We start from the raw sequence: 24,845 nt of genomic DNA, 5'->3' as shown, positions 1-24,845 counted from the left end.
TACTTGCAAACCCAGTCTACTCCACAAAAATTGACATGTTTATAGGAGGCATTTTCATCATAACTAGTGCAATCATCATTAGCATCATGGATATTCAAAAAATTCGTACTAACAACATTGCAATCATGCTCATCATTCAAATATTTAGTGCCAAACATTTTATAGATTTCTTCTTCTACCACTTGAGCACAATTATCCTTTCCATCATACTCACAAAAGGTATTAAAAAGGTGAAGCGTATGAGACAAACTCAATTCCATTTTTTATAGTTTTATTTTATAAACTAAACTAGTGATAAAAAAAGAAACTAAAAGACTCGATTGCAAGATCTAAAGATATACCTTCAAGCGCTAACCTCCCCGGCAATGGCGCCAAAAAAGAGCTTGATGTCTACTACACAACCTTCTTCTTGTAGACGTTGTTGGGCCTCCAAGTGCAGAGGTTTGTAGGACAGTAGCAAATTTCCCTCAAGTGGATGACCTAAGGTTTATCAATCCATAGGAGGCATAGGATGAAGATGGTCTCTCTCAAGCAACCCTGCAACCAAATAAAAAAGAGTCTCTTGTGTCCCCGACACACCCAATACAATGGTAAATTGTATAGGTGCACTAGTTCGCCGAAGAGATGGTGAAACAAGTGGTATATGGATGGTAGATAAAGGTATTTGCAATCTGAAATAATAAAAACAGCAAGGTAGCAAGTGATAAAAGTGAGCGTAAACGGTATTGCAATGCTAGGAAATAAGGCCTAGGATTCATACTTTCGCTAGTGTAAGTTCCCTCAACAATAATATCATAATTGGATCACATAGCTATCCCTCAACATGCAACAAAGAGTCACTCCAAAGTCACTAATAGCAGAGAACGAACGAAGAGATTATGGTAGGGTACGAAACCACCTCAAAGTTATACTTTCCAATCAATCCGTTGGGCTATTCCTATAAGTGTCACAAACAGCCCTAGAGTTCATACTAGAATAACACCTTAAGACACAAATCAACCAAAACCCTAATGTCACCTAGATACTCCAATGTCACCTCAAGTATCCGTGGGTATGATTATACGATATGCATCACACAACCTCAGATTCATCTATTCAACCAACACATAGGACCTCAAAGAGTGCCCCAAAGTTTCTACCGGAGAATCACGACGAAAACGTGTGCCAACCCCTATGCATAGGTTCATGGGCGGAACCCGCAAGTTGATCACCAAAACATACATCAAGTGAATCACGTGATATCCCATTGTCACCACAGATATCCACGGCAAGACATACATCAAGTGTTCTCAAATCTTTAAAGACTCAATCCGATAAGATTACTTTAAAGGGCAAACTTGATTCATTACAAGAGAGAAGAGGGGGAGGAGAAACATAAGATCCAACTATAATAGCAAAGCTCGCGATACATCAAGATCGTGCCAAATCAAGAACACGAGAGAGAGAGAGAGAGATCAAACACATAGCTACTAGTACATACCCTCAGCCCCGAGGGAGAACTACTCCCTCCTCGTCATGGAGAGCACCGGGATGATGAAGATGGCCACCGGAGAGCGATTGCCCCTCCGGCAGGGTGCCAGAACGGGTCTAGATTGGCTTTCGGTGGCTACGGAGGCTTCTGGCGGCGGAACTCCCGATCTATTGTGCGTTCTGGAAGTTTTAGGGTATGATGATATATATGGATGCAGGAAGTACGTCGGAGGAGCTACAGGGGCCCCACGAGGCAGGGGGCGCGCCCTAGGGGGGGCGCCCCCACCCTCGTGAGCACCTCCCGTATCTCCTGACGTGGAGTCCAAGTCTATCCGGTGGCTTTCGTTCCAAAAATAACTTCTCCAGTTGATTTCGTTCCGTTTCGACTCCGTTTGATATTCCTTTTCTTTGAAACGCTGAAATAGGCATAAAACAGCAAATCTGGGCTGGGCCTCCGGTTAATAGGTTAGTCCCAAAAATAATATAAAAGTGGAAAATAAAGCCCAATATTGCCTAAAACAGTAGATAATATAGCATGGAGCAATCAAAAATTATAGATACATTGGAGACGTATCAGGAATCCTAAGCTATGAATGCATGCCCCCCAACCGAGGTTCACCCAAGCAAAGTGCGAAGTACCTAGCAGTCACCCCTCCCTCGTGTTGGCATGAAGGGAATCCTAAGATATGAATGCATGCCCCCCCTCGACCAAGGTTCACCTGCAAAGTGCGAAGTAGCTAGCAGCCCCCCTCTCGTGTCGGCACGAAGGGAATCCTAAGCTATGAATGCATGCCCCCTCCCCCCAACCGAGGTTCACCTAGCAAAGTGCGAAGTAGCTAGCAGCCCCCCCCCTCGTGTCGCCATGAAGGTAATCGTATGCTATGAATGCATGCCCCCCCCCAATCGAGGTTCACCTAGCAAAGTGCAAAGTAGCAACCCCCCCCACACACACACACTTTCAGTTGGCGGGCCAGAGAGGCATATATCTCACCAAGATGGATCATAAAACGGACCAAGAATAATCCACCTTGGTCGTACAACCTCTCTCTTGTAGTTGGTCAAAGTGATGGCCGTCCATGCGAACCGAAGATGGGCTAGCTCGCCAATAATCATGCAAGTAGCTAGTCCCCGAAGACAACCACTGCATGCATGTGGCCCAAACATATGTATGGAGAGGTGTGTTTTTGAGTAACAATGGAACAACTTTGATGTGGCACCATGATTTCGAACTAGAAATCCCCAGACCGAGTGAGGGTTAGGTTGACGATGCATACGTATGTTACACCACACTTCAAGTCAACGACGGGGATTCATGCATCCATGCATGCGTGCATAGTATATGCGCTCAAACTTAATTAGGTGTGAATCTCACCATGACCTATACTATGATAATGAAAGTGCGTTAAGTCGACTAGAGGGGGGGTGAATAGGCGATTTTTATGAATTCTTCACTAGGGAATTTCAGGGTGAGAAAATTCCTAAGAGAAGAACTACTTGCAGCGGAATAACTACTCAGAAGTAAACATAAAAGAACATGAGCATGGTCTTCATGATGAAATGAAAACAAGCACAGAGTATAGAAAGCGTAAACACAGGATAAAGAGAATGAAGACAAACAGACTGAAGAAATTGAGCTGAGGAAATAGAGAAAGTCTACAGTCAAAATCTTCAAACAAATATGAACAAGCACACAACACAGAAATGAGGAAATGGAAGGGTTGAGGAAATGGAACCAGTTAGCTCGGTGAAGACAATGATTTGGTAGACCAGTTCCAACTGCTGCGATAGTTGTACTTCTAGTTAGGGCGGCTAGGTATTTAAACCTGAGGACACATAGTCCCGGACACCCAGTCCTGAACACGCAACTCAGAACACTTAGTCCTCACCGTATTCCCCTTGAGCTAAGGTCACACAGACCTCGCCCAATCACTCGTGGTAAGTCTTCAGGTGACTTCCAAACCTTCACAAACTCGGTCACTTGGCGATCCACAATTTCCTCTTGGATGCTCTAGACCATGACGCCTAACCGTCTGGAAGATGCACAGTCTTCAAAGGTAACAAGCGTCGGATCCACGCAGGATCAATATCTTCAGTGATGCTCAATCACTTTGGGTTTGAAGGTGTTTGGGTTTGGGTTTTCCTCACTTGATGATTTTCTCTCAAAGTCCTCGGAGGATGTGATGCTCTCAAATGACAAGTGTCAGTTTCTCTCGGAGAAGCCAAACAGCTAGTGGTTGTAGGGGGCGGCTATTTATAGCCCACGGAGCAGCCCGACATGATAAGACATAAATGCCCTTCAATGATATGACCGTTAGGTGGAAGGATATTTTGGGATAGCTGGCGCGTAGCACAGCAACGGTCGGAAATTTGACTAACAAATTCCTCAGGGCTATCATGTTCCTCACTTGTAGGCAATTCGCACTGGCGAATTCCTAACTCCTCAGTCAGAACAAATTCCTCAGAGACCAGAAGAGCTTCATCTCAGTCACTGAAGAAATTTGACTAAACTGTATGAGATTTCCAATGGCTTCACTCGAAGGGATTGGTAGGTGTAGGATTTTGAGTTGAGCATCACTTGGAAATTTTTCCTTAGTATTTCCTCAACCCCCTTTAATAGTACGATGTTTCCTATGACTCAAAAAGAGAAAAAGAAACTACGAAAACAAAAGTCTTCATGCTTCATGTACCTCGAATGAATACCAAGTCTTCAGGATCACACCAATTTCTTCACTTTCAAAGTCTTCAGAAAGTATTCAGTAATCCAAAGTCTTCAGTCGAAGAACTTCATTTTTAGGGGTCGACTTTCTCTGTAAATATCAAACTCCTCATAGACTTATAGACCTGTGTATACTCACAAACGCATCAGTCCCTTAACCTATAAGTCTTCAATACACCAAAATCACTAAGGGGCACTAGATGCACTTACAATCTCCCCCTTTTTGGTGATTGATGACAATATAGGTTAAGTTATCAACGGGGATAAACATATGAAGTGTAAATACTGATATTAAGGAATTTGATTGCAAGATATAGAAGAACCTCCCCTGACGATGTGCATAGTGAGGAATTAGCTTTTGAAGCAATGCACACTTGAAGAGTAGAATCATGGAGATCTCCCCCTATATCTTGTAATCTAGACACGCATTTAACATATAATATGAAGAATTTGAAATGCATGATGAAATATGGTGACTGATGTAATTCAGCATGCGTGCATTAACATATATGAGGAATAAGCATGCAGAAGAACACAACAAAAGTATCAGACCACCATCGGGTTTAAGTTTACAACTCAATCCAGCAAAGTCTTCAAAAGAAGGAGAGTTGTAACTTAGAAAAAAACGCCCATATAAGTAGACCCGCTTGAAGACTAACTCAAATTTCTCCCCCTTTGTCATCGAATGACCAAAAGGGACGAAAAATGAGGACTAACACCCCTGAAGTATATCATCACTGAGTCGATGAAGGAGCGCCAGTATTGTTGGGGTCGGTTGTTGAATTAGGGCCTGCCGCAGTGTCGTCCAAGTCTTCATGTTCATCTGTTGCGCGTGATGAAGAATATGAGCTGGCTACCAAGGAAGGAACTTTAGTCTTCTTGAATTTCTTCGCCGGTGGCGGCTGAGACCATTCAAAGTCCTGCTTGAAACCCATTTGCTTCAGATCATCTTCACCATACAGATGTGACAAAACAGCCCAGGTGCGACCGAAGACTTCATGGAGGTAGTAATGGTTTTTCTTCACTTCATTGTGTGTGGCAGTCATGTTGTGAAGAATAGAACCAAACTGATGCTTAACCCATTTGTGGTTGCGATCGACCTTCTGGTGAAGACCGAGGAGAAGCTCATGATCAGTCATCACCCTTGGAGTTGTGCCTTGAGGATTTTGCTTTGAAGCATTTGCGGCAGGGTCATGAGTGGCAGAGTCATCATTGGTGGAATAGGATGCAGCTTTTCGGAACAGACCATCCAATGGACGAATGCCTTCATCAATAATTGCAGTAGCCTTGCCCTTTTCATCAGATGAGGAAAATGTCCTCTTGAGGACTTCAATGGGGGGAAAGTACCTGACATGATTCTGAAAATCAGCCTTGTAGTTGAGTGAAGACCTAGTTCTGAGGAATCTCATAACCCAAGGAGCATAACGCTTCAACTCAAATGGAGAGAGGGCAACATTTTCCAGAGTCCTCACGAAGAAATCATGATAGTTGATAGGAATTCCATGTATGATATTGAATAGTAGATTCTTCATGATGCCAACAACTTCTTCATCATTTGAATCATGGCCTTTGATTGGACTCAATGTCTTCGTTAGAATGCAATAGGCAGTTCTAGGAGCTTGGCTGGGCTTGGAGCTTGGCTGGGCTTCAGCGGCTTCATCAACACTTGCATGTAGTGAGCAGTATGTTAAGGTTCATGATAGATGCAACGAGAGCCTTCAACGGGAGGACAAACAGGCAGGGCATGAAGTAATTCAGAGGCCGGTGCTTTGAAATGTGTGTTCTCTGTCATCCAGTCCAATACCCAAGTGTTCACATCTTCAGCTTCTCCTGTGATGTGCAGCATCGCATAGAACTGAAGAATTAGCTCTTCATTCCAATCAACAATATCTGTGCAAAAGTTGAGCAGCCCAGCGTCATGAAGAACACTGAGGACTGGCGCGAAGCAGGGCAGTGATTCCATGTCCACGTGAGGAATATGCTCATGGTCGAAGACTTTGTCTTTGTTGAAAAGCAGCGAAGAATAGAAGTTTGCTTGGCTAGCAGTCCAGAAGCGCTTCCTTCTAAGGCAAGCAGAGTCATAGGGGTTGTAGTCTGTGAAGAAAACATGCTCGTGGAAGAAGTCATCAGCCTTGAATTTTTGCTTCTTTGAGAAAGGATCTTTTGTCTTGGGGTGAGGAGTGCCAGTCAATTGCATCATAACCTCAGGAATAGTGATCTCAGGCTTCGCGTACTGAGAAATTTCAGTTTCTTCTTCAGTGGCAGCCTGGGACTTTAATTCTTCAACAGCAATGTCATCAGCGCTAGTGGATGGAATCTCTTCAGGGATGGACGGAGTGGGGTGTGGTTCTTCAGAACCCATTTGAACTTCAGTAGTCATTGGGGACTGAGGAATTTGTTGCAGAGCAGTGAACAACGGAGAATTGGGGTGCTAACTTTCCCAAAAGTCATTATTCAAAACTGGTGTTGTGCATCCAATGTCCACATCCTCATCTTCTCCACTCATTTCTTCAACGTCGGCCTCTTTAGTAGTAAACTGAGGCATGGGCGATGAAACAAATGGGGTTGAAGGGATTGCATCCACTTCAATTTCTTCATCCAACTGCTCTAAGGAAGCAGCAAAAGGAATGTCTTCATCGGATCCGCTTGGGATCACGTATTCTTCATCAAAAGGAACGAGTTCCTTTGATGGCATGCTTGAGACTGGAACAACATCAATAGGATTTTCAGACGAGCTGGTCAATTTCTTCATCTTCTTCGGAGCTGAAGAGTGTGATGAAGTTGATGCTTTCCTTTTCTTCATAGCTGCACGCTCCGCAGCCTTGGTCTTCTTTGCTTCTGATGTAGAAGGAAGAATTGGACTTGGTGCAGGTGCAGGAGGAGCAGAGGAAATTGGTTCCGTTTCTTCAGGAACAACTGATGTAGTTGCCCTGGTATAAGCAATTTCTTCAGGCACAGCGGTTGAAGCTTCAGCTGGCCTGGCAATTTCTTCAGATGCAACACTAGTGGTTTCCCTAGCAGTTTCATCAGCGGCTGGAATGCAGTCATCAGCCCTGGTACTAGCATTTTCTTCAGCAGCCTGAGTATCATCAGTGGTGTTGGCATTTTCTTCAGTAGGCTGAGCAGATGCTTCAGCCTGAGGAATTTTTTGTTGTGTAGGGGCAGCAACATTGGTAGTAAACTTTTCAGTTATCTTTACAAATCCGACTTTGGCTCCAAGCCAGTCAGCATAGTAGCGATCAAATTCATCACTCAGTTTCTTGATCTCTTATTGTAGAGCAACAAGTTCTTCATGTGAAAGCTTCAAGAAGTTTTGCTTCAGAAAGCGCTCTTTCTTGTACTGCGCTTTCTTCACCTTCCTCCCATGTTCATATTTCCATTTTTCTTTGTCAATGAAATGAGTCAGCAGATGACTTTGACCAGGAGTGAGGCTCAGCTTAGGCAGAGGTGTGTTGGGGTCCTTGTGCCACAAGTCAATGAAGTCGAGGATCAACTTTGGGTCCAGCATCAATGGCACATTACTGCCTTTGGCTCTAGCGGCCTTGTGCTGCCTATCTCTGATGATTTCAGCGAGTTCTTCATCATCAGCATCGTCGTCATCGGATGGTACTGTGACGCCCGGATAATTAGGCTATAGTAATCCCACGTTAATGATGCCACGTCACCACGGTTACTGTTGTTAGTCTCGCGTTAGTTCAAAACCGATTCAAATTCAAATTTGAATTTTAGGCAAACAATAAAAGTTTTCAAATATTAAAACCAAATTGTTCTGGTTTTGGTAAACAATGCATAAGAAATATTGGTGGAGAAACCAACATCCTTAAAAGTGTTTGAATGTCCAAAAATTAATAAAACAGTAGCAAAAGAATTAATTGAATGCCTTTTATAATTAATAAAATGTTAAACTATTTTAATTGGAGGTTTAAACTTTTGTAGTAGAGGTATAATTAGTGATACAAATTTAGTTACAACTTTTGCGTTTTATAAAACTAAATAAAATAAAGTAGTCAAAGGAAAGATAAATGTAAAGAATAAAAACTTAAACAGTAAAAAAAGAAAGAAAAAGAAAACCCCCACCTCCCCCAGTGGGCCTCGTGGCCCAGCTGGCATTCAGTCGGCCGGCCAGGCCAGCCCACACGGCCCACCCCGCACCCGCAACCTACACCTAATCCATCCCCCGTGACCTAACTGCCGCACCCCACACCCCCACGACCCCCACCCACCACTCACTCCCGCCCCCATGACTCGAACTGGATCAGGGGCGCCTGTTCCCCCCAGATCCCGACGACCGCGCCCCGCCACCTCGTCTCCGTCGCCGGACCTCGCCGTCATCGCACCACCACGCCCTTGAGCCGCCCCGACGCCGTTCCTCGTCGCCTCCCCGACCCCGTCGCTGGTGCCGTCCCGGACCGCCGCCGCTGCTCCCGGACCCCCTCGCTGGACCGCCTCCCCGTCACCGTCGTGTCCCCGTCCTCCTCCTCGACCCCCGCTGCCACCCCGTACAGCTACACGGTGAGCTGCCCCGCCGGTCGCGCCTCCCCTCTCCCCCCTCTCTACTTCCGGCCACGCCCGGTGCGCTCGGCCGCGCTCACTGCCGCATCCGCCACGCTCCCGCGCGCTTCCCGCCGCGTCGCGCCCGCGCATTCCCCGCTCGCTCCTTTGCCTGCGCCGCTGCTTCTGCTAACGCTGACACCTGCTCGCTGCAGCCGCTGCTACCCACCGCTGGTGCCCGCGCGCGCGCCTACTGCCGCCAGCGCCGCGCCATACCGTGGCCGCTCTACCCGGCCGCGCCCTTGCCCTGCCTCTGCCGCTCCCTGGCCGCCGCTCTTGCCGCTCGCGCGCACCCGACCGCGGCGGCTCCGCCCGACCGCTCCCTTGCTCAGCTGCCTCCCCCTCCCCGCTAGCCCCTACCGGCAGCCTCGCTGTGACCGCGGCCCTCGCGCCCGCTGGCCGCGTCGAGCGCCGGCGCCCACGCGCCCGCTCCAGCCCCGTTCGGGCCTCGCCTCGTTACCGAGCAGGGCTATGGCTTCGCCTGCACCCGCCTGCCCGAATGCCTATTATGGCCACTGTGCCTATGACCAGTGGGCCCAACCCTAGAACGGAAATTAAAAAAGAATTAATTAAAAAATAATAATAATATAAATAAATAATTAATTAAAAATAATAGTTAATTAATTAATTCATTCATTCATTCATTAACTTAATTAACCCTGATTAGATTAATCTAATTAACCTAATTAACTGTTAGTTAATTAAACAGTCTATGACAGACGGGCCCTGTCTGTTAGTTTGACTGGTCAACGGTCACAGTTGACAGCTGACGTCATGCTTGTGTCATGATGGTGTCAGGAAGCATTCTTCTGGATAATGTTGTTTTATAATAATTAAATAAATGCTAAAAATGATTTAAATCTTTTAAAATTAATATAAAATAAACCGTAGCTCGGATGGAAAAACTTTGTACATGAAAGTTGCTCAGAACGACGAGACGAATCCGGATACGCAGCCTGTTCGTCCGCCACACATCCCTATCATAGCAAACACGCAACTTTCCCCCTCTGATTCATTTGTCCGAAAACACGAAACACCGGGGATACTTTCCCGGTTGTTTTCCCCCTTCGCTGGTATCACCTCCTATTGCGTTAGGGCACACCTAGCACCGCTACTTGTCATGTCATTCATCGATGTGCATCTGTTTGCATTGTATTAATGGTTTCTTCCCCTCTTCTCTCTGGTAGCCTACGAGACTGACGTGGCTGCTGGTGCCCCGACCGACTACGTTTTTGACGACCCCTACTTGCTAGAGCAACCAGGCAAGCCCCTCCCTTGATCACCAGATATCGCCTATTCTTCTCTCTACTGCCTGCATTAGAGTAGTGTACCATGTTACCACTTTCCGTTAATCCTATTCTGATGCATAGCCTGCCCTTTCTACTACTGTTGTTACCTTACCTGAAATCCTAAATGCTTAGTATAGGATGCTAGTATTCCATCAGTGTCCCTACTTTCTTGTCCGTCTGCCATGCTATACTATCGGGCCGTGAGACCACCTAGGAGAGAGGTGGGCCTGGCCCTGGTCGGCGTTCGCGGTTACGTCAAAATAACACGCTTAACGAGATCTTGGTATTCGATCTGAGTCTGGCCACTGGTCTATATGCACTAACCAACTACGCGGGAACAGTTATGGGCACTCAACGTCGTGGTATCAGCCGAAGCCTTCGTGACGTCAGCGACTGAGCGGCGCGTGCCGGTTGGACCGCGTAACGCAACTTCCTTTGTAATGGAGGTTGCTAGGTCTGCTCACCGGCCGCGTACGCAACATGCAGGTGTGTAATGGGCGATAGGCCCAGACCCCTGCGCGCATAGGATTTAGACCGACGTGCTGACCTCTCTGATGTGCCTAGGTGGGGCTGCGACGTGTTGATCTTCTGAGGTCGGACATGACCCAGGAAAGTGTGTCTGGCCAAAGGGGATCAAGCGTGTTGGGAAATGTGGTGCACCCCTGCAGGGAAGTTTATCTATTCAAATAGTCGTGTCCCTCGATAAAAGGACGACCTGGAGTTGTACCTTGACCTTATGACAACTATAACCGGATACTTAATAAAACACACCCTTCCAAGTGCCAGATACAACCCAATGATCGCTCTCTCACAGGGAGACGAGGGGAGGATCGCCGGGTAGGATTATGCTATGCAATGATACTTGGTGAACTTAATATCTACTCTCTTCTACATGCTGCAAGAGGGAGGCTGCCAGAAGCGTAGTCTTCGATAAGACTAGCTATCCCCCTCTTATTCTGGCTTTCTGCAGTTCAGTCCACAAATACTACCCATTTCATTGATACCAATGCATATGTAGTGTCCCTTGCTTGCGAGTACTTTGGATGAGTACTCACGGTTGCTTTCCTACTTCTTTTTCCCCTTTTCCCGGTTACTGCGATCATATGACCGATTCCAGGAGCTAGAGGATCCCGAGGATGATTCTACATGGAGTTCGACTTCGAGGAGTAGTTAGGAGGTCCAGGAAGGAGGCCTTGGCTTTTTGATCGTTGCTACATTTGTGCTAGCCTTCTTAAGGCAAACTTATTTAACTTATGTCTGTACTCATATATTATTGCTTCCGCTGACTCTTGTGTATTCGAGCCCTCGAGGCCCTTGGCTTGTAATATAAAGCTTGTATTATTTTAATTTGTGTCTAGTGTTGTGTTGTGATATCTTCCCGTGAGTCCCTGATCTTGATCGTACACATTTGTGTGTATGATTAGTGTACGGTTGAATCGGGGGCGTCACAAGTTGGTATCAGAGCTGACTGCCTGTAGGAACCCCCCTTTCCACACTCCTTGGCCGAAGTCGAGTCTAGACATTATAAAACTTTTACTAACATGGTTGTGCGGACCATGGGCCCACGTCACCATTGGGTATTATTAGTATCTTTTACTCCTCGTCTATACTCTAGGATTCTGATTTCTCTTCTATTCGGGTGAAATGATTTTTACTAACTCTAACATTAGGGTCTCATGATCACATCCACTCGGAGAGCCCCTTGATACAGATGATCGCCTATTGTACCGAAGGATTCTGAAGATACTCTCCGTTGTTCGTTCTCTCGGAATTTGTGCCCATTGCTTTTGCCATCCCCTACCATCGAAATATCCCTATGGATAAATACCTACATCTGTCATCCTTACTTTTATTCCCAGTTAATCTTGTTATTACAAGATACCCTGAAATTCTCTCTATTATTCCGAAAATACTTTGTGCCCACTACCCTTGCAGTTCCTTGCAACCTGAATACCCCTACAAATAATTTCTCGCACTTATCAAGTATCCGCTCATCCCTAGTGGATACATGTATTTCACAAAAGTCTTTGAAATACCATTCGATCTCCGAAAATCCCCAACAGCCTATTGCTCTTGAAATTCTTGCTTGCTTGCATTATGATTAACCTCATAAGTCCGGTAATCTTATTGGCATCCTTAGTAATTATCAGTTTGAGTCTGTTGAATCAATATGTTGTGAATGCTCGTAATCCTTATTCAGACCCTTCATTTCGTCCTTCCGGCTCAGACGTCATTTTAAACATGAGCTGGATCTCGACCAATCAAATTGCCATCGATTGTACCCCTAAGGCTATTCAACTTATCCATCCCTAATCAGAGCATTGCTTCTGATCCCTCGTCTTGGAATTCATAATTCCTTTTGCATTTGATCTTTGATTTAGTCAGTTGTTTCTATAATCTGATATCCTTGCATTCTTTCTTACTCTGGTTGAGTACCGATGCTCACATCGGGTCCCTTGTGGACCACCAGACCCTTTGTCGGATTTTATCCGACAACGTCCTTCATATTCAATAAGCTTGTGAGCCTTTCCTTGGATACATAATGCCATTGGTAAATTGTATCCTCTGCTTTCTCAAGCATGCTCTACTATCGAGCTTGTGTTATTTACTCCGAAGTTTGTGGAATATGTTTCTATGATACCCCGATGGGTTGTACCTATGCCTTCCTTAAATCTGTGCGAACCCGAAAGATTTCACGGGTCATACTTATCGGGTATTGCACCAGGTATAACTTTCAACAACTAATGTCATTTTCGAAAAGCGAGAGGTGAATGGAAGGTTATACATTGAACAAGTGGGAGTCGACCTTGAACTTGTGTTCATGCCTATGGACACGATGTAGATCCTATCATTGAAGCTTCTTGTAATAATAACTATTTCCTTGATATAATATCATCTGGTATCGATGAATTGATCCTTTGCAATCGTGGTTCCGACCATATTTTCTCCTTGATACCATTTCTCGGACAAGTTGAAGTACTTGTCTTCTGCGGATCAATACATCTACACAACCCCTATGTCGATCTTCCTTCGAGTAATACCCTCCATTATCTCGAGAATATCGAAGAACTATGTTGCTTCCTATGAGTCTTCATCTAGTATTGCTTCTCACCGATCTCAGATTTCCCCCTGGTTCTGAGTTATTTCACTTGAGAACACCAATAAGTGAATCGATTCCGCACTCTGATTCAATAACTCTAAGTAATTTTCATTGCTTATGAGTTTAATAATCCTTCAAGTCATTCCTAGCCTGATCGGCTATATCATTATTGTGCTAAATTTTAACTGTGCTACCTGGACCTTCTTTCTGGAGCACAATTTTCGACGATGAGCTAACCTTACGTCGATTTTTCTCATCATATAATTTCGCCTTAAACGGCAAGCTTGATTTCAAGTTTGTGTCATACCCTTGGTTCCAATAACCTTTCACTTCATCATTCCTTCAACTTGATGTCATCGCCGATCGATTACATCTGCAGGAAATCTCTCGACAAATGTGTAATGTTCATCATCAACAATGATATGCCTTCTTCCAAGTGTGAATCAAATTCATGATGGGAAATACCATCCTTTCCCCTCGGTGATTGGTATTAACATCGACAACATTCTTCATTCCCTCCAACACAAAACTTGTTCTTATTTTGTGTTATACCTTGAGTCCCTTGTTATCCGACTTATGTTATGTTCTACCTTGAAGTATTACTGTCTTTTATGTCGGGGATGTTGTGAGGATTGCTCCACCCCTTAAGAATTCTTGGTGTAGTGATACTTCTCACAAGCACCATTCTTTCTTGATCCCCGTATTGCCTAACAGGGAATATCAACAAGTGAACGATGCTGCTTGGACTCTGTAATTCAAGCAACCTATTGCTTTGAAGTTAATGGTTGATATTTCATTCTTAGACCATTGGTTATTGAATCACCATTCTAACATTGATCATACTACTAAGCCCATATTTCGGGTGCACCTTTCAATCAATGTGTGGCACCCCGGCTCAGAGAAACCGGAACACCCTGTATTCCAGCCCAGAAATCAAGGAGAAGTCTCTGGAATATGGCACTGCTTGACATAGAACAAATAAGCTCTTATTACAAGAATAATTATACCAGGGTCTGATGTTATAACGAAGCACATCAGCACGGTGACACTACGCCTGTGATACTACATTTGCTCTATGCTAGCAGCGGAACAATGACGAAGGTGGTGAATCTCCACTCCGCAGGGACTCTGGCTGGGACACGATCTAGCTCGCACGCACGGCAACCTTGACAAGCAATCACGCAATCATGGCATCACCTGCAATCTGGCATGACACACCAGGTCAGTACATTGAATGTACTTGCAAGCTCACAACAACCATAAACATCAAGGCAAGACAATAACATAGCATTTAATAGGTTAATTAAATTAACAACTATTATGATGAAACAACTACTAAGCATGGTATGAAACTACTATCATACTGATAAATCACCGTCTCCGATCTCCATAACCATATCACTCTTGGCTAACCGTCCAAGCAATATACCATCTCGATCACCTCGTGATCAAATCCAAACAGTGATCTTTCCGACGATCACAACCATGACCAACACTTGGTCTCAAACGGTGATATTTCCGGCAATCACTACCCTGACCAACACTTGGTCTCAAACGGTGATGTTTCCGGCGATCACTACCATGACCATCACTGGGTCTCCAACATCATCATCAATATCCTGCCAATCTGTACTGCTCAACATATCAACATATAAATCACCTATAAGTCATTCCGTCATGTGAGTGTTGATCGAACGGTGTGACCTAGTATGAACCCATGCCCATGACCGAGGACGCGGCTATCGATAGTTTAAATACACACTCTGCAGAGGTAGCGCACTATACCCACACCACAGAACCCATGGCCTCGCACTCCCATTCGAGTGGACCAACGGCGTTCTAACAAAACCGATCTACTGCCATGACACTCTCCCGGCTACTCCGAGTCACTCCCCACTTGCCTAGTCCTGGGTGGCCCCGTGTCTACCAAAGACACAACGACCACCATCGTGGCCAAAACATAAATGTCCCACACGGGGACACATGCACAAAACATCAACAACGGGCACACAAGGCTTATGTCCGCCTACCTGATCAGGGTAGCGCGCGCCAATAACCTTCCCTCGTTGGAGGCACCGGCGAGAGGCATGACAATAGACCGCATTAGGGCCTTCCCATAAAGGCAAATGTGGTTGCACTGGAGAAAGCCTGGTTCGGTGGCACCTGACCAACTTAATGAAAAAAATTATCCCCAAAAATATAACTGTGATAACTGATACTCCGATAACAACTATCAAACTATAATCCAAGCCATAGTAATATCCAAAAAATAATCCAAGCATCATAACATCATACCAAGATACTCCGAGGATATTGTACTACTATCAGGATGAATCCAAGAACGATAAGACTACTACTCCAATATCAAGAACTAACTATCCAACTATGATCCACATGAAAGCATCATCTCCATCATCATACTCCAAAACATTATATCAACTAGCATCATGATGAAACTACACTAGCCACTAACAATCCAAAGGCAACATGATATCCAAAGTAATACTCCAAAGTAATACCAGATATCATCAGGAAATAATCATAATATCCACTAAGAATCCAAAGGCACATGTCATCCAAAATAATACTCCAAAGCATAATACCATCATGAACATAATCATAATAGCCAGTAAGAATCCAAAGGCACATGTCATCCAAAGTAATACTCCAAAGCATAATACCATCATGAACATAATCATAATAGCCACTAATAATCCAAAGGCAACATGTCATACACATAATCATCAAAATATAAGTACTAGAATCTCCAAGCAATATCATGGCAACATCAATATCAAAGCAATACTCCGAGAAATGCCATGAACAAATCATACCTAGCTACTGCAATATTTTAAACAAGTTCAAATGAATAAACCATGTCACTGCATTGCAATCATGCAAATGGAGGGTGTGGGTTGCCTGGGGTGGAAGAAATCACCGGGAAGGAGCGCGAGAAGCTCGCGGAAAGAACCGCCGAAAAACGTACTCTCTCGGAGGGGGCTTTATAAGGGCATGGGTAAAATGGTCATTTTTAGAATGTTTACACATAATTAAAATGATACCAAAAGTTTGGGCTCGAAGAGACGAAGATGTGGGCTTTGGATTCACCTCAATCGGAGTTACGGTTGCGGAGTTATGAGGTGAAGAAGATCAGGGACTTCTCTGTAAAAAGAATATTCACAGACGGGTCCCTGAGTGGATAAGGCAGAAATGGATTTCTGAAAACACGCTTTCTGACTAAGAAAACGTACTCTGCGGCGAAGTAGAAGAAGAATACGCTTTCGAGGAAAGAAAATGTATTTTAACGAAAGACGTCTCCACTTACGTGACATGGCGGTTGCGGGGCCCGGCTTGTGCAGCTGACAGGAGGGTCCCACCTTATCCATATCTCACTCCTCGTGCCTGTCTTCTTCCTCCTCGCTGCCTCCCGATTAGAGACAGAGGAGCGAGGGCAGGGAAGAGGTCGACGCCGGCCTGGCCAACTCCGGCCACCTCTGGCCGAGGTGAGGCCACCGGCGGATGCGGGAGATGACGCCGCACCCGTTCAGAGGGCTAGCAGGCGTCGGGGAGGGTAGGGATGAGGTGAGGCGCGGCGACGGGAGGAGGGCAGAGAGCTTTGGGCGGTGGTGGTGCTCGGCGGAGCAGGGCATTCCGACGAGAGGAGAGGAGCTGGGCGGTCTACTAGTAGTGGTTGAAGCGAGGGAGGGGCTCGGGTTCGCTCCAATTTAGGAGGACCGAGGGCGGTGGCCATGGCAGCATAGGGAGGGCAGGAGAGCTTCTCAAGCTCGGTGGAGTGGTCGGGCGGGGCTCTGGGAGTGAGGGAGGGCTGCTGGTGTGCTTGAACGAGGCCGGGGATGGCTACTTATAGCCGGGCGAGGGAGGCCGATCCGGGTGTCGCCGCGGGGATCCGGCCAACGCTCTGGCGAGGCCAGCGATCACGGGGAGGCGCGAGAACGCGACGATGGAGGAGCGGACAAGCGACAGTGATGCACAAGGCAAGAGGGGACGAGGGCGCAGAGGAGGAAGACGTCGCGGCGCCATTAAAGCCGGTCGGCCATAGTGCGCCCATGGGCGCGCGGTGATGAGCACTGACGGAGGGGCTTACGGAGGGGGAAGTGGCTCCAGGAGGACGACGATGACACGGGGAACATGCTGGACAGGCCCGTGCTCGCTAAGACGCCAAGCAGAGGAGGGGCCCGAGCAAGAAGGCGCTCTGGACGCGGCCGGTGCGTGCTAAAACGGTGGTCACCGCATGCACTGGTGCACACAGTGCCACAAGCCATGCCAAGCGATGCCTGGGGGTTAGTCCTTCCTGGGGAGGTTGCAACTGCGGTGGTAGCTTGTTTAAAAACGCTTTGGTTAACTGGAAATCACCCTCTGAAGTTTACTGCAGTAAACTTGGGTGAGAACTGCTGAGCAACAGGAAAGGGATTGGAGCCAGAGAGTTTGCCTGCGAGGTTTAGGGTAAGAAGGACTTTCATCGTGGTAACTTTGAGAAGATTAAGACCAAGATTTATTATAGTTGCTTAACAACCACATAAACTGGTCCAAAAATAAGATTTGGATGATGCACTCACATGGTGATGCTACTTGAGCTGAAATTTGGCAAGGCTTAGGGATTTGGACATAGTAAGATGTTGTAAAAATTTGGCACCAAATGGATTCTGTAAAAACCTAGATTTTTGCCCTTTTCTTTTTCCTTTGATTTTCTTGGATTTCCTGTTTTGTTTTGCTTTTCAGTGGCTATGTGGTTCTGAAACTTGGGAAGATCATGTCTTCCTAGGTTTTATAGTGGCTTGTCACCCTCTTCATCATCCCAACATCATGTCATTTCCATCCTTGACCTAACCCAATATTCTTTTGCCGGGAATATTCCTTTTCTGATAAAGGAATAACCTTTAAAACCTTGGGTTGTGAAGCAACCTATATTTCTGTCACTCCTAAAATTCACAAATAATTCTCACAAATTGTTCGGGTCCTATCTTGCTCAAATACGGCAAAATATATCATTGGCCATGTTTCCCATCATGCTCAATAAATTCATTTTCTATTCTGTCCTAAATGGCACATTGTGAAGCAAGTGCAATTTATATTTGCTTGATTGACCCCAAACTTCTTGGACAACTTTTCCTGTCCATATCATTGGCTCATGCCAAAATTCAACTCAATTTTCCTAGTAAATATTCCTAAGCAACTTTTCAAAATTCCCGTCTGAGGGAAGTGATTGTGAAGGAAGTACAAGCTAGGCATATCCAAATGAGTTGTAATTTTGCAAGTTCCTCCCTATGATCAAATCATGACTCTCCACCAAATATGAGCTCATGTAACTCATCTATGTGAGCCTAGCTCCAAATCTTAGTTTCTGGTTAGATTTTCAGTTTGTGAAGCAACTATAGTTTATATTGCTGCAATTGAGCTGAAACTTTTTCAGGACATGCTTCTACCTATATCAACTCCCTCCACCAAGTTTTACCTCAATTGGTTAACCCAATTGCCCTGTGTAATTTTTCCAAGTTTCTATCCAGAATGAAGCTTTGTGAAGCAAGTGCCACTTTGGTATTTCCGAATGGTATGAAACTTTACAGCTGCTTCATATCATCATATAACCCCTCTATGCCAAATTTCAGCTCACAGAAATCAAATATGTGAGTGTATCATCCAAATCCCCAATTCTGGCCAGTTTTGCACTTTCTACCGCAACCCTCACCTAAACTCCTCCTCTTGGTCTGATTTTTGGTGATCACAATAACCTTAGTGTGTGATCATCAGGAGACAAACTCTTTACCACGTTACCAAGCTGGTTTAACCACGGGGAGTTACAAGCACCTTCTTACTGATTTACTTTGGAGCTAAGTGCAAATATCTTCTTTGCCCCTGGACCAATTTATTTCTTCAGTTGGACTAAGGGCACCAAGGTCCATCTACTGTACATGGTCGGCCACACCAAAGAGCGCCGCTTGCGCCAGTGCGTGTGGTGATCACGCTTGTGTCATGGCTGTAGGCGTGCTCTGGCTTGTTCCAGCCACTATGCTCGTCTCCTCCCTCCTTGTCTCGACCTCCATTCATGTCTAGTAGCTCCCCCATGATGCCCTGCGTCGCCCTGCATCATTTCCTCATCATGGTTCGCCTTAAATGAGCCGCAAATGCCATGCCCGTGCCACAAATCGGCTCTATCCTACATTGTTTGCAAGTTGGAGCTCGCTCGTGAGCTCGAGAAGCCTTCCCGCGGCTATATAAGGAGTGCCCAAGGTCACTCGCTCCTCATCGCTCCCTCCCTCACCTCATTTGCCCTCTGCAATCGCCCCATCTCGCCCGAGTTCGCCTTTGTCCACCATGGCCGCCTCGGCCTCGGCACGATTCCGGCCAAACCAGGCCTCCCCTCGTCGTTCCGAGACGTCCACCGAGTTCCTCTCATTCCACTCAGCAGCCCCACCCCCTCACCACTTGCCGAACCGCCTTGCTTCGCCGAGCACCTCCACCGCCCGATCTCTCGGTAGCTTCCTCCATCGTCGCGGCCTCCCCTACTCTCCACTTATCCCCGGCGCTCGTTCTACCTCTGATAGGGACTGCCTCGTCTCCACGAACCCGTAGGTGGCCTCATCTCGACTAGAGGTGGCCGGAGTTGGCCGGGCCCTTCGCCGGAGTCCACCGCCCACCGTCCTCTGCCTCCCCTCGGTCCTCCTCCGCCCCGCGTCCTCCTCTCCTCCCCGGGGCCACACCGGGCCACGCCCGTCGGCGTCCGTGCCCTAGCCAGAGCTGGCCTGGACCGGCCGCCCCTTGGCCGCTTCCCTCCCCTGCCTCTGCCCTCTCTCACGGGAGAACAGGCAAGCGGGAGGAAGGAGCACTACAAAAAAAAGACACATCCATGACATTTTGGGCCGAACGAATTTTTTTTCTGTCATACATATGACACTTCTATGACGATAATTGTGACAAAACCCGGTATCATCATAGATGTGGTGGGCTCCTACTTCTATGACAAAAAATCATGACAGAAAATGGGCTTTTCGTCCTGGGCGGGCCGGAGACGCAGCTGCATGACATTCTTTGGGTCGTCCATGACGGAAAAAACTGTGGTAGAAGCGAGGGCGAGGAAAATTTCAGGGAGTTCCCGGTTACGGTGGGAGGTCGGGGGCCGAGCGATGCGCGTTTCTCTCGTACACGTGCGCGCATGTGTGCGAGGCGTTGGCTCTAACTGAAACCAAGCGAGGCGTTGGGCTCTAACTGAACCCGAGCAATTGCACTGCAGGCTACGCGTTACTGAACCCGAGCGATCGATCGATGGCTGTTAACTGAACCCGATCGAGCGATTCCTTCGCTACTGGTGCTAACTGAAGCCGATCGATGCTGCCTATGGATGAACAGTGGGCGTTCGGGGGGGTGGATGAATAGTTCCCGGTGGGGGTGGATGAACAGGACCCCGTGGTGTTGCCTCTGGATGAACAGGACCCCGATCGATCGAGCCGGTTGGGACTAGATGAACAGGACCTCGTGGAGGGCTGGATGAACAGGACCACCCCGTGGAGGGCAGGATGAACAGTAGCCCGTGGAGGGGTGGTTGAACAGGAGCCCGTGGAGAGGGCTGGTTGAACAGTAGCCGGTGGAGTAGCGCGTGGTGGAGGCTGGACGAACAGGAGCCCATGGATGAACAGTCGCAAGTGGAGGCTGGAGGAGGTCGACGGTGGATGAACAGTAGCTCGTGGAGGCTGGAGGAGGTCAACGGTGGAGATGAACAGTATCCCGTGGAGTCCCGTTTTGCGGTACGCCACACCCCTCCCGGTGAACAGGACCCCCGTTTTGACCGTAGGAGGTTCGTTTTGTCTGTTTTGCGGTACGCCACACCCCTCCCGATCAACAGGACCCCCGTTTCGACCGTAGGAGGTCCGTTTCCTCTGTTTTGCGGTACGCCAGACCCCTCCCGATCAACAGGACCCCGTTTCAAACGTAGGAGGTCTGTTTCCTCCATTGTGCGGTACGCCAAGCCTCGTTTCCATCGCATGTTCCGTCCAAGCCCTCCCGATGAACATGACCATGCATTCCGTTCCGACCCAGCCGGTTGGCTCCCACGCGTTCCGTTGCCTCCCCATGAACATGACGCATTCCGTTGCCTCCCCATGAACACGACGACGACGATGTTTCTCTGTTTTGACCCAGCAATGTACACGAGCCCTGGCCGTACGTATGCGCGAGTAGGCGTTCGAGACCCCGCCCGTATGTACACATACGTGGCCGTATTTTCTTTCTTGCACCCTGGCCGCTGTACGTACGTGTACATGCTACGTGCATGCCTCTACTACGACACGTGCGCGGCTCTACTACGACACGTGCGTGCCTCTACATCGACCAGTATGTACGTACACGTTCGCGACCAGAATGACAACGCTACGTACGCTTCGACCAGGTGGGTCCCGACTGTCAGGCACTTCCTTGCCTGCGAAGATGTAGCTGGTGGGTCCCAGCAGTCAGGGGGCGAATCATTTTTTTTGCCCAGACGCACTTCCTTGTGTGCGAAGATGTAGCTGGTGGGTCCCAGCAGTCAGGGGGAAACATCTTTTTCGCGAAATACAGTGGCCCGTCCGGTGGGTCCTAGCTGTCAGGTGGAGGAATCATTATTTTCCGCGTAATAAGGAGGCACTTCCTTGCTGTGGCCGTGGACCCAGCTGTCAGCCTCTCCACGTACAGTCCACGTCCGATGGAAGTCGTTCCTTGACCACGTTGACCACGCCGCGCCGAGAGCACCAGGGCGGTGGACGACGGCGAGGCCTAGGAAGGGGACGACACGGAGGCAGGGAAGACTCGGCAGTTGTTTCCCACGCGGTGGGGAGTACGACTATATGAGGGTTTACTGGTTCGTTTGCCATCGCCGGAGAATAACAGCAGGTGTGGGTGAGTAGAGGGATGGCTAGGCCAGCGATGGGAGTACGGTCGGGCGGTGAGGCCTGCGCGGCAGCACAGCCGGCCGCGAGGAGGAGGGAGCAGGCAGTCCCGCCGGCGCTTGTTTGAGGAGCTGGAGCAGGAAGAGCAGAGATTGAAGAAGCACGACGGCCGTTGGATGGACATCCAACAGTCAGTGCTTGTGTGTCAATCTTTTTTTAGGAAAGCCTCAAATCTGTGGAAAACAGCATACATCCCATCTGCCATTATTTCTAATAATTTACAGCCCATTTGCTAATTCTCAAGGTTTTTTGGAGCCCATATTCTTTTTTGTGCGTAATAAGGAGGCACTTTCGGTGGGTCCGAGCTGACAGCGGGGGGAACATTTTTTTCGCGAAATATGGTGGCCCCTCCGGTGGGTCCCAGCAGTCAGGGGGAAACGATTTTTTTGCAAAATACTGGTGGCCCATCCGGCGGGTCCCGGCTGTCAGGTGGAGGAATCATTATTTTCCGCGTAATAAGGAGGCACTTCCTTGCTGCCGCCGTGGACCCAGCTGTCAGCCTCTCCACATACAGTCCACGTCCGATGGAAGTCGTTCCTTCCATGTTGACCACGCCGCGCCGAGAGCACAAGGGCGGTGGACAACGGCGAGGCCTAGGAAGGGGACGGCGCGGAGCCGGTGAAGACGCGGCAGTGGATGCCCACGTGGAGAGGAGTATGAGGGTTCACTCGTTCGGCTGCGGTGTGAGGCTGCCGTCGCTGCAGGGCCTGGCCAGCGGTGGGAATAATAGGGGGCGGTGAGGCCTCCACGGCAGCACAGCCGGCCACGGGAGGCAGGAGCAGGCGGCACGACCGGCGCTGCTTTGGGTGGCTGGAGCAAGAAGACCAGAGGTTGAAGAAGCACTACGGCCGTTGGATGGACATCATACGGTCACTGCAGCTAGAATCGTTTATATTGACTAAGTTGACAAAGCCCTTGGTACGTCAACTTAGTAGGCCCATAGGTCAGCTTCCGAAACGGTGCGCCCCAGATGTCAGGGGGAGGAATCATTTTTTGGGCGGGTGAAGCTAGAATATCCGAGATTGAAGAAGAAGAACGGCATCCGTTGGATGGACATCCAACGACCACTGCTGCTAGAACCGTGTGTTGACTATAAGTTGACAAAGCCTTGCATATGCATCAACTCTGTTTTTAGGGGACGCGTCAACTTAGTAAGGCCAGAAGTGTGTGGCAGAGAACTTATAGCCCATTTGAGATTTGTAAGAATGTGTAGCCCATTTTTGAATTCTAATGGAAGTTACTACAACCCATTTACAGTTTGTTAAAAGTACATCCCATTTCAACCAACCGTTCAAAACAGAATTCAAGAAAATTTCCCACATTTTGATGGGATCCGAAATATTTTTATCCTGAAATTTCTAGTCATATTAAATACAATTTCAATATAAATTTATATTACGTAAAATACAACGAAACATTGCTCTCACAACAATTAATGAAATTAAAAAATTCCAATATCCAAAAATAATATTTTATAAAGTAATCATGTGTTTGGTGCATTTTTTTATAGTCACTGCCCAGTTTTTATAATTACAACCCATTTATTATTTCTTAAAGCCCATTTTCTTGTTAAGCCTAATGCATCCCTCCTAGGAAAGATTTGCAGCCCAGCGGGGCGGAGAATAACAACTTGACCTTGCCTGGGTATTCCTAAAAAAAGTATAGCTGGGCTAGCCATTTTTAGCTTGAAAAAATTAATATCTGGGCTGGATATCTGGCCTGGGCTAGACGGACCACAGCCCGCCCAGTTAATACCTGCAGCGATGTTTTCGTTGTTGTTCGGAGGAGAAAAATTAATATCTGGGCTAAACATCGAAAAACTCTGCAATGCTCACACCTCAAAAACACAAATACTGCTCGAGCTGCTTGGTCCTAGCTGTCGGCCGCTTCTTGTGCAATTCTCTCGTTTATTGACTAGTACTACATAGGTTGACAATGGTGTGGGACCGTGATGTCAGGAAACCAGGGGGAAGCAAAATAAATAACTCCAGTGAGCGCTTCCACCTCTGCCTCGTTGTCTCCCGTGGAAACCCCTTTCCTCCCTTTTTTTGCTCGGGTAAGGACCAATGCATGCAGCACGTCCATGCGGTTATTAGGCAAGAAATAAAAGTGCTTTGCATGATATGAATTACGATGGCCTGCATGGGTAGCTAATAAGGCATCCTCTTAACTGATGTGATTAAATGTTGTGTTTACAAGAGAGAAATATTCTTCTTTTCCACCAATCTGCTTGCACCTAGGTCATGATGCACCTTCTAATACGACTTATTCACCTAGACGGAGGGAGTATAGTTTTATACATATATATATATATATATATGTGTGTGTGTATATATAAGGAGGCACTTGCGTACATGAGGCTATGGACCTGGTGGGTTCCCATTGTCATCCTCTCCAAGTAAAGTCATCTCCTCGCCCGCGCGTGCTTTCCACCCGAAACAGGCAGCGCCGCCCGCCCCGCTTCCCGGTGCAGGCGATTGCTCCGCCTTCAAATGACACAAGTGTCGTCCGTCCATCCATCTGCCGCCCACATTAATGATACACGGTTGCTGAGGCAGCTACTCTGGCGCCACACGTCCGTCCCTCCGCCCGCCCACCATTGCTATATAAACTGCTGGGCTGGCCATGGCCGCAGTCATCCACATCCGTTCCCTTTCTCCTGTCCACACCACTACTGCCCACCATGGCTTCCTCGCGCTCCAGCGCTCTTCGGGACGGGCGGACGACGGACCCCAAGGAGATGGCAGCCATTGCTGCCGACCGGCTGGCTGGCAGGCAGCCGG

The sequence above is a fragment of the Triticum urartu genome, chromosome 3A, assembly GCF_056163025.1.
Source record: "Triticum urartu cultivar PI428250 chromosome 3A, HENAU_Tu73, whole genome shotgun sequence".
Classification (NCBI taxonomy): Eukaryota; Viridiplantae; Streptophyta; class Magnoliopsida; order Poales; family Poaceae; genus Triticum; species Triticum urartu.
Note: the sequence above shows the minus strand (reverse complement) of the source record.